The sequence below is a fragment of the Myzus persicae genome, unplaced genomic scaffold (genome assembly GCF_001856785.1).
Source record: "Myzus persicae strain clone G006 unplaced genomic scaffold, MPER_G0061.0, whole genome shotgun sequence".
NCBI classification, from domain to species: Eukaryota; Metazoa; Arthropoda; class Insecta; order Hemiptera; family Aphididae; genus Myzus; species Myzus persicae.
The window spans coordinates 37579-50401 of record NW_019104439.1 but is presented as its reverse complement, the minus strand read 5'-3'; positions in this window follow the sequence as shown (position 1 = coordinate 50401).

The following is a 12823-nucleotide window of genomic DNA, read 5'->3' as shown; positions in this document are numbered from 1 at the left end:
CGCCGTGCTCGCAGTATTATTATTAATTATTACTTATTAGTAGGTATACTCCGCCGGCCGGCTCACACATGGCACACATTATTGTTTATTTTATTTTGCTATAATTGCTTAATTGTGTCGTCAGTGAATTATCATGTAATGTATAATATAATTGTAGAATGTAGATTATTATGTATTACGGCCGCCGACAACTCTGCATACGAAAAATTAACACGGCCGCCCCCCAAGTCCGCAGTTCGTTAGCACACAGTCAACACCTAAAATTATAATGCTCACGGGTGCAAATCACCAGTATTTAATTATTAATATTTTTGTAGGGCTCAAATAGCCATAATTTGTTTTGTATTTTCTGTGTGCGCTAATCGCCTCAAAGGTGCGTTTTGTTATAAACATCATATCGTGTTATTATAATTTCTAGTGTGCTCGCCAAGCCACCTAGAGAATCACGCGAAAAATAATACATCTTTGCTCGAATTTCCTCATTTAAATTATCATGTTATTTTGTTACCATGGGTGCGAATCGTCGCATTTTTATCTCTATGTATAAAGGAAAATTACTTTAAGAATAATCAACGCAGAGCCGAACCTATTTGAGTTAACGACTTGAAATTTTGAGGATGGTTTAATATTATAATTTCGAGTTCCACTAAGAAAAGATTTTTCAAAATTTTGATTTTAAAGGGCTGAAATCGGCAAAAATAAATTGTTTACGTACACATTGCATATCTATATACATAGTTGATAGCGCGGTGACCTGTAGATAAGTAATCAAACAGCACTAGTTTATATTACAAATAACATCCTAACAATTTATTTTAAGATATAATACAATGTTTATATTGCATTACTAAAAATGTTGACAATAAGTATTGAAGTGAAATTTAAAATTAAATAGATACATAGACTAATCATTGAAAATTACTTACTGGAATAATAATGTTCTTTGATGGAGTTGTACCTAGTGTATTTAATATTTATCCATATCTACGGGAGGATAGTCAGCCGGATGCTGAATCTTATTAGCTAATTTTTGGTGTAATTCATCCACCTTGCTGATACCAGTAAAATGTTACGGTCAACTGCTTTTTTATATGTTATACGGTAGCCATCACAGAATATTACATGCGTAACCTACAAATAAAATTAGGACAAATTAAAAAAAATTGTTTTGTAAACAATAACTCAACTTAATATACACTTTTCGATTGAATGTTTTTAGTACTTTTTAAGACTTCAGCACCCAAATCAATAAGACGTTGACTAATGCAGGTATCACTGCGATCAATCGATTTTATAATCAACAAATGCAAATATGCAATTACTCCTAAATCATAAACGTTTGTACAATTTTTAATTTTTTTGGGCACAGAACATAAAAATAAAAAGTACCTTGTGGAGTTAACTAATTAAGAATATTAAAAGGCAAAAAATCTCTATTTTTTGGAAAAAAACCAGTAAGTAGAAATATAGTATTATTCATGTAACATAAATAAAAATTAAAAACGATTGCGAAGAGTTACAGATGAACTTATGATTAATTCTAAAGATTTTTACTTCTATTATTATATTTGTATTCACTATAAAAATTTTAGGTGGGTACCTAACTGTGTTTTTAACTTAAACTAGTAGGGGTTTACTAATCCATAACTGTATTTACGTAGTTAAGAGGATGTCGGAGAATTTGTTTTCTTTTTGACCTACGCACAACGTTATGATTATTATCAATATAAATCATTATTATGAACGTAAAATTTGCTATAGCGTATTTTGTGCGTGTGAGCCAAAGAGAAAAAAAACATGAGCTGTTATTTTAATTTTAATCGTTATTTATAAATAAATACAATATACCTACACAAAAGTTCGTTGATTTTAATTTTTTTATTTATATAAAAACATTATTTAATGTAGAAAATCATCGAGAAAATCTTATAGGTATTAAACGATCGATCCAGACCTACCTATTTAGTACTGAACCAATTTATAAGAAGCTTAACATAATGTAGAGTAGTACAAATTGTTGAGTAAAAGAATCAAATTTATCAAAATTATGAACCTGTATTAAATATTGTATTGTGACATTGCTGTAGTTCTGAGATTTACCATGATACACAGTAACTGTTAATTTTAAAAAATATGTCAAAACTCACTAATAAAATTCACAGTATTACCATGTATATAAAGATAATTCAACTCTAAAATTGAAGTTAATTTGACAAGGATTTGTTTTATAGTAAATTGTAAATACATAGACTTAATACTGATAGACAGAGCATGGCAGTTCCACCGATGAAGTGGATAACTTTGGTTTTGTTGTTCCACACTTTTAAGCAATGAGTAAACCCGCCAGATTTAAGAACAAAAACAGCATAAACATGTAATCACTGTATTATATCTATCGTGATTCATGAAAATGTTAATATTTCTTACAAGTTGTTCAAACCTCCGCCTTTTTTCCCCGAACCGGTCTGCGTGGGCGCGTGGCGAACAAAGAATGCTCTAGAGCTTGCCGATATAGCGCATTATCGCTCATTATCGCTCATTGTCGCGCATTGCCCGTTATCACCGGCCGGCCTTTTTGCTGGTCAAGCTTGTGTACGAAACAACGAGTCAGTCTGCCGTAAGCTGCTGTAGTGTTGTGGTTTCTATATGCTTTTGCGTCGCGCGTCCTACGACGTCGCTGAAACCCACAGCAGCAATACGAAAAACAAGTTTCGTTTGCACAGTTCGTCGAAATGACATTTTCTCCCATCGCTGGACACATCATACCATTCATACTGTGTGCGTCGTCGTGTGCGATTCAGGTGAGTGATTCGTAGGGTGCGACTCGTATCGTGGGTTAATTGGAGGTGCACATGGGCCGGCGTCGACTCCGTCACTTTCCGCCGCTGCATGAGCTGGCGTTCACACCGCCACTCTCCGCCGCCACCACGGTGGTAGTGAAGTATGTATACAAACAATCTGCATAATATATCATGTTTTATTGCAAATTATTAATATTACATTATTATACATAATTAATAATCATCAATATAACATAATATAATATATTAATATTATTTTTTTACAATAAACTACTATACTATTTATACTAATTAATTAAAATTAAAATTAAATTAAATTAAAATAATTAAATTATTTATTTTATTTAAATAAATAAATGTTTATTTAAGCACTGCACAATATAAACTGAGTGACATAGTAATATATAATATATTAATATTTTATTTTTCTTATTAAGTATAAATAGTTATATGTTACGTCTATCCTTTGGTTAAACACTAATGACATGTTGTGAATGCACTATAATATATTCCAATAACGAAACCGATAAATATCTTATCACTAGGGCCCGGATTTAAATGCACTTAAAACTATACAGATGTGCTCTAAAAAATAGGCAAAAATGCCCTTAAAAAATGCATTTTACCACAAAAATGACCTTAAAAATGCCATATATTTTTTTTATATACAAATTGTAATTTATAAATGAGACATAATAATTATTTTATTAAAAAAAAACTGAAAATTTTAAATATTGACTGATATGATGTCGACATGCATGTTTTGGCCGTTTTAGGCACTATTCACACTATAGGTAANCGACTATCACTGTCCTCCAAGAATGATTAAGTTGATAAAGATTTAGTTACTAAAAATATTAATTTAAAAATATATATTTATAGTATGGTATTAATAATATTTGTTTTTAATCCAATATGTGGAAATCCATATTCATATTGCACTGTTGCACGCAAACGGCTTACTTAAATATTATCTATACGTTAAGTCGTTCATGTCGTTGTAAACTTGTAAAGGCATTGATACCGCTAATATCATAACGGTTATAGCACATTCGGCTTATCCACTAATAAATGAACATAATTTAAGATATATATACTGGGAATATGATAGGTTCCATGGGCGCAATTTACTATATCCATTTTAGACCCCGAAAAATCTAAAAAATTTAGATCCTGGGTACAATTTATTATAGCATTTTTACTAGGTACCTGTTCAATGTGGGTACAATAAATTGTAAATTGTAAATTTACAAGCGCCCTTCGTAATACATAATACTTTAATAAATAATACAGTTGTATAATAATAATAATTACAATAAACAATAACAGAAATAAATTTTGTTTATTTTAGATTTAGTATATTGACTAGTGAAAAAAAAGACAATTTTTTCATACAATTTAATATTTTCTAATTATACTATAATAGGTACCTACTTACGTAGACAATGTAATTAGTAATGCAATTTCATTACTTTTCAACGGGTAGAACACGATTGAGAACGTTCTTACCTGATAACTTTTATGCAACGTTGCCAAAATTAATTAAAAATAAAAATAATAAAAATACAATATACAATATATTATATAAGATATCAATCACTAGGTAATATACATAGGTATATATAACGGCAATAGTTTGAGCGTAAAAGCCTAGCTATGATAATTTATTATTAACCGTCGACAGTGTGACAAATGACTCTTGTTAATCGCATGAATTGTCGTACATTTTATAAACAAATTGTTGAAAAATGCCCAAAAAATGCATTTTTTAAAAAAAATTACAAAAAAAAAAATCAGTTTACACATTTTATAATTACAAAACAACGTTTCAAAACACCAAAAAAAGATGCATTTGCTTTAAAATCCCAGCCATAAAAATTAAGATAAATGGTAACGTCGCTAGAAATATCGTTCTCAATCGTTTGATTTTAAGGTACAAAATATTGTTTCTTTGATCTGCTGACATCGTTCTCAATCGTGTTGCTAAAAAGGTAAAACGTTCTCAATCGTACAACACCACTTTTCAACAAACCCGACTTACCCAACCCTGCCGTTACCTAAACGTATTAAGTTACTGTTGGTTTTATATTTTACTCAGTCTTAAAATAATAGTCCTGGGATTCAATTAATTAGTATTGTTTTCGTTTCCTAATCTTTTACTTGATTAATATATTTGTTTTTTCCAATCAGGTGTGGGGGAACCAAACTATTAGTATGCACTGCTGCCCGCTGGTGGGGCAGCGCGGTGACAACCACTTTGCCGTCGTCTGCCTATCGTATATATACCCAAATTACTCGTCTTTATTAAGTAGACATTTCAATAAAAATAGACATAATAGTATAGAAACTAAAATAAATTTCAAAAAACAGATAATATTCTAGTTGTGAGTGTGAGTGTACCTATATGATGTATACGCGTGTTTGTGCGTTTATGTGTGAGAGGAAACGGAGGGTCCGAGTTGTCGAATATCCCCTCGAAACGTTCAGCATCACGGGTGTGTAATGATAAATAATATTATTTGTGTCCTTTCGGCGATAAAATCTTGTCGGCATCGGAGAGTACATTATTGTATTTTATTCACCGCCAAGTTCTACAACAAAAGAACAGACGACTCTCCTAAAATATTATTATATTTGTTGCATTGCACTCAACAGCACCTTTTTCCGTATATCTACTATACACATGTGTAGTCGAGTCTTTTAAAGCAGTGTTTTCCGACCTTTTGCTTGTGAGGAAATTTTGCAAAAAAATACATTGTGCCCCACTTGCTTAACGCGCTGGTAAAAAATATACAAACACACAAACCGACATTTTTACGTACGTATGACGAATATTTATACAATGTTTGTCAACATTACTGTATTTATATATTCTGCATACATTATTAATTATTGTGTTATAATAATACGAATAATATGAAAATATATTTATTTTATTAACGAACTCTATGTTTTTATTTATTGGTTTTCTTAAAGTATAAATTCTTTTAATCTGCCGGGCGTCTAGTGACAGATGATGTTTTCTTTAAGGCATTATACAATACACATTCCCAGCCCAACATTTATAAATTATGTAACGTCATCAGTCTCCACCTATCACTCTGTTACTCTTGACCTGTGTCATTCTGTTTATTTTAACGAGGTCTCGGGGACTCGACCTAGGTGTGTGATATCATTACTAGGGATCACGGTGACGTTACGTGAAGCAAAGTACTCAACGTATATATATATATATATATATATGTATCTGTTATTAAATATCAATGTATAAAAGTAATAATGTATAATATTTATGTTCAAGTATTAGGTTTACTTAAAAATTATAACCGAGGGTGACCGATCGGGCCATGGGGTGTCGTGAGTGCCGATATCCAAATGTGGGTTGATTGGTCCTCCGCGGGTCCTTTTCAGGTCGTTGTCAGCCCTCGACTTTCACTCTCGGCTATCCACTACCGACCATATATTGACTCTTGACTATCTATCGACAGCTGACCCTACATATCGACTGCTCACTGCTCAGAGTGTCGGTCGGTTATTAACTCGATGCGTGCTAAACATCTCGTCAGCATAATATATATTGCATACATATATACACATTTGCCATTACTAACACTCAGCATATTATAACGGATAATTACTATTAACTTCTAATTTTTAGTTCAAAACTGTTCAGTATTTAAGCATTTGGTCCATTTATTATTAAATATGTTTGGTAATCATAGTTTGCGGAACTCTGCTTTGTCGCGAAAAAATAGTACACGCAATTACACCCAGATGACGATTTTCACACACAATTCGGAAATACTGTAACAATTGTTCCAGATTTGTTGGCCACTGTAAGCTCGGGTGTGATCCGGAGAACCATTTGCAAGTGGATGTTCTACCCGCATATGTTGTCTCGTTGTGGTGTAACTTGTCGATGAAGAGGGTAGGTCAGTGTCGTCACTTCAGAAACTTTTGTATACTTTTACATATTGACAGTGGCGACCAGTGGGGACCAGTGGTCCCATGGTGCGACCGCACTCCCCGAGTACATTTTTTAAATAAAATTATATTCGTAATTATACTTCTAATAGTAGACTAAGTAGGAACCACGATGGTCTATAAGACTTTATTTCTTTCAAAATAATTTAAAAGATTGTATTGGAAAATATTAATATTTGAAGAGAAATATCTTCTTAATCCGGTAATTATTCAAATGCGAAAAGAATAATCTAAAAATATTATTCGAAGGCTGGAGCGTCTGACGTGTATACTGTGTACTAACTGTATGATGCAGCAGTCTAGCGTCGCACACAAATGTGTATTATACGGGTTATATTATTATGATTATATTTCGACAATAATTCTCGTTGCACATTTTCGGCGGCGCGTGAACTGCGGTTTTGTCATAGATAATAAAGATATGGATAGGCCACGCCTATGTTAAATACATTTGAGGCCGCGTTCCCGGAGGGGAAGGCAATTGAGGCTCCTTTATATTGATAGTCGATACTCAATATAGGTATACTTTATTTGGCCTCAATTGTTCCCCTCGAAGACCGCTGATAAGACCAATATGTCCTATCCATATCTTTATTATCTATGGGTTTTGTATTTATAGCGCGACGAGTTCGATATTTACGTTTAAAGATAATAGATAAAGGAAATATTACTGATATTATTCATATCATATTATTTTGATTATTAAAAACAATTTTATCGCATTCCCACATCTAACTACCACTGCATACTCTTAAAGCTGCTTATTGGTCTGCTTAAAATTAAAAATATCAAAAAAATGGCAAAAGTTAAGACCTATATAGTATTAATTGAAGTATATAATATAAAGTAAATGATAATAATAATAAAATACCTAATAGAAGATAATATAAATATGTTATATTTGTATATCATCATTGTACGTAATTCGACAATATTTTCACTTATTGAGTCTTCGTTTTACCAATATCATTTTTTGTAATATGGTTCAAAAATGTATTGCATTTGCTGAAATTGTTCAACTATCAGGCACTATGAGCGCAATAATTGCTTATATTAGTAAATTATTTACTTATTATTTGTTTTACCTACGTTTACTGAGGGAAAAATCTACAATCGCTCACCACCATAATACCTTCAGAAGTCTTAATACCTTGTTTGTAAAAATTGTTTTCGATCTATTAATTTAAACATAGGCGTAAATATTGTATAATATTTTAGCTCTGGTATCTATAATATAATAATAATAGAATCACTAAATCAATAACAAAATATTGCCCAAAAACGTTTATACCTAATTCATAATTTATATGTTATTTTATTTTATTAGGCTGCTTATAAGTTCTTACTGTTATAAACTATTTTGAAAGTGCGAAAAATAAATTCACTTTAAAAAAAAATAAATATCTTAAGAAAAAATTAGTCCGGACCATTTTGTAAAATTAATATCTTAACAAACATTTCATTGAATCATAAATATTTTAATTTAAACATATCAATTTTATACTAATATAGGACAAAATATGCATTTATAAATTAAATGCACAAAAACATTAAATAAACTATAGATACTAAAAATTTTAAGTAGGTTCAATTTGTATAGCTGTGATAAGTACCTAAGTAAAAATCCATAAAACTAACTCATGTCTCATTAACCATTTACATTTATAAAAAATGTATTTTCATAAAAATACAATACTCAGATACTGAAACACTTTCATAGTTTTACGACTAAGTATTTAAAGCACTGTGAAAACGTTTAAGTATTTGTATATTCACTTGGTTACATTATGTCGTATAATTTACCAATAAAAAATGTACAAGTGTACATCAAATGCATTAAAATTTAAGAATAGCTAACATTATCTATAGACAAATTAAATCATGAAATTGATTTACCTTTTAGATTACTATTGCAGATAGTATTGATTGATATAATGATTGAAGTAAAAAAGTCAGGACAGTACGACCATAGAATAGTACACTGAACGATTAGATTACGACAATTAACGTCGGAAATTTGGACAATCGTGTACATTATTATTTATTATAAATAATTTAATAAACAAGAGTTATAAGGGATAAAGTTATCAATTAAAACAATATTTTGATGAAGCCAGTATGCGTGTAAACCATTAAAAAAATAGACACACACAAAAAGATCACAAGCAGAGACAATTTACTAAAAACTCAATGCACTTGACTTCTACTGTGCAACAAAGCTGTTAGTTTGTTTTTATTTCGTAATTTGGTTTTGATTTTAAGCTCTTGATATTTGCTCAATTTAATGGGCTCCTTTTTTGTCATTTACGGCTGTGATTATCATCGTGAGAATGTTAAATTAGGTATATACTTCATGCATGTCAATTTTTCGATTAGTATACTCATATATAGTATAATTTCTTATTCTCAGTTTAACGTGTCTTAGTTATTTTTTCATATTTTGTTGTTTTTAACCTTGCATGTTTTTAGCACATATTTAGCGATATTTTAAATAATAATATGACACGTAATTTTGCAAATTTCAAGTGCTATCAAATCCAAACCTCGACTATGAATTATAACATCCATCCAGCACTCCATAAAACATTTGTGGTCACAGCGCTGCCAAACACAGTTCAATTTGATATCATATTTGGTCGTAAAAAATGTACAATATAAATAATAATATAAGCACTTAAATTAAGATATACAGTTTTATTATTCATATAAAAATTAACATTTTGATAAAAAAAACTAAAAAACTAGAAAAAAACTAGTATTAATCGTTATATGCACTTATTGCTCTAATAGTATAGATACAACAAAATATATTTAATATAATTTTTGTTGGATAGTAATACGAATAGTCTCTGTTCTGAGATACGTCAAAGCGTATCTTCTGTTAAAAAAAATCAAAATAAAAAAAAAATGCATTTAACATGTAAAATATTGTATAAGTACTTTTTTAAACTTAAAATAGTGTGAAATAAGGTGGGTATGTGGAAGTCGCTCTGCTGCACATTTGTAGATGTCTAAAAGAAAGTCACTGTAATGGATGTTGTCAAATTTGAATTCAATGATATTTCATTGCATACGAAAAACGATTCTGAGCGGAGAGGGCATGCTAGTCTAGGATATTTTATATTATTGTTAGTTAGAAAACCCACCTCTATGAGAAAAAATAGTATTTAACACATTTGTATTTACTTATTTCGAAACATACAATTTTCATATTTCATTATACCTCTGTTGCAACGTATTTAAATTATTTTTCGAAAAGGTAAAAAAATATTTTATTTCATAACTATTTACAAAACTCAATAGACTAAGTACTCCTATAGATATTATAGATCTTTTGTTTACATGGTCAAATTGAAATCATGCCAGATGATTTAATTGTTTGTTTCTCAAACGCAAAAAAATATACTTCTATATGCTTCACATTTAACATGCAATTATAAAAATTCTTCACAAGTTATTTATACAAATAGAATATTACTGTTTTGGGGCGGTAGACAGAAGTGAAAACGTCTACTAATAAATTCATAAAAAAAATTAAATTATTTGAAAGTTTCGTCTTATTTATAAAATTAATGTTTCAAGTTTCTATAAAGTAAATATAATAGATGTTCATGCAAAAACTACTATAATTGAGTGAGTGTTAAATTATAAAATAATCAAATAAATAAACTATTTTGTAAGTTGCAGTTAAAAAAATACTAATTATAAAAAACAAGCTTTGCTTACCGGTATTTACTATATATATATATATATATACTCACAAATATTTACTAAATATTTACATATTATTAAACTTATTTAACCTAATATTTTTTTAACAGAGAAAAACACATACTATTAGCAAAAACGACTTAAATCTAAAACGCTAAATGATCCCTTAGGGCTTAGCCGCTTAGGCCTTAATACATTGTAAGTATATTACATTAAAATGTATAAAAGATAATTGGTTCGATGGTTTTTTTTCATCATACATTATGGGTACTAAATTAATGACAGTGTGATTTTCAAATACAACACTCAAACAGTGAAAAATCTACCCAAATAAATGAAAAAATAAACAATAATATGAATAATAATAATTAAATAACATTACGAAGATTATAACATATAAATATAAACTGTATTCAATATTGATGACAAAGAAAAAATAGTGAAAAAAATATTACAATTTACAATAGTTAATATTATAATATTGTGTTTTGATGATCAAAAAATAAAAATTATGATGTTTCATATTTTGTAGGTATACTACGAGAAATTGAGAAACAAATTGACGATTTTTTTTTATGAAATTCCGAAGGAAATATATAGCGTCTTTGACCAAAAAATGAATAAAGTTAACTGTGGTACAATAGGAATTTACTTATTATACTGCGAAGTGTGAGGTAACCGTCTCACGCCCTAAACACCACGCAAGTCGTTGCCGCTAACCGAACTTTTCATAGGAGCGCCTTAACACATGTTTTTACACATTTCACAATAAATTACTCAATTTGTTCTCACACGTTTAGACAATTTTACTGTTTTTACGTGTTTTCTTCAGAGTTTAGAGTGATTTATGTAAATAGTTCTGTAGTATTAATACATACTATTTTATGTTATATAAATACATATAGATCCGAGTCCTAGTTATTATGCATTTAAATTCAAAAATATTTTGAGGTACCTACCTATAATCACTTATTATTATAATTAATTTATTGTGACATTGCAATTATAAATTCATACGTGCCATCCGTCAAAGGGCTGTCGCCTTACCAGTCCAGACTATAGCGTGGTTTTGCCGAGTAGCAGACAGCAGTACCGGTCATACCCTTTTTTTCTCATTTATTATTGTTATTATATATTTTATATAATTATATTGTATGTATTCACTATTCAGACGAATAAGTTTTGATTTATTATTAAGAGTAATACGGGCCCGCACATATTATTGTCATTGTTTTATATATATACGTTGCGTTGAGATTAATATATTATGTCTGGCGCCCGGCATCAGTTTATTGTATTATAATATTATTGTATATTAATATTTCCCACCATGAGTAACCTTCCAACACCCCGCAAGTCGCTGCTGACAACCGCCGCCCTTGTAGGAGCGGTCGCGGCGCAACACTGATTATAAATAGTACAATATATAATATATATTATAGGTAGGTATATTATCTAATGCATTGTTTTTATTTTTACTAAAAATACAATCAAGACATCAAGTCATTTGACTCCAATAATAATATAAAATGTAACTAAGATACCAAATACACGTTTTATTACTTTAGTAAACTGATAGTTTGACAGAGAACAAATTATTATGAGTCACAACTCACTGGGAACGGATTTTATTGTAATAAAAAAATCAAAATATGTACTTATTTTTATTGAAATATGTAAAAAAAAATCAAAATATGTAATAACCGCTTAACAGAAAAAAAAGTACCAAAAGTAAGTAATAAAAATCATATCTCTTATCTAATTAATAATCATTAAAACAATGCAAAACTACATATTCTCTAAGATTTAAAAACGTAAAATGGCGGCGATTTGATCGTAAAATGTTTTTGTATTGACCGAATGAATGTTCCACATCAACTGACGTAATGATAGCATACCGATTTTTCACAACATTTACAGTATAAAACTTTCCCATCACTTTGAAATGTTTCATTCGGAAATTCTTTTAAATATGCGGCTACCTTATTATTGATTGAACTTTCAACTTTAGGCATTCTAAACAATTTTATAAAAAAAACAACAAAATTTCGATGTAGATATGAAGAAAAAAACGATGCAAATAATTACGCCCGCCAGAACAGTAACTATAGACATACACTGAAGACTTAAGACCGTTACATTGAATAAACATGTTACCTACATACTTGTCCACAGTGTATAATACGATAGCAGTGTATAAAGTACGTAAGTCAATTTAGAGAACGTAGATAATGTTTATCGTCATTAAAAATTACAAATATTATTATTTTAGGCTTTCATCGACCACGTATAATACATAGACCATAGGGTAACTGAATGCCATTAAG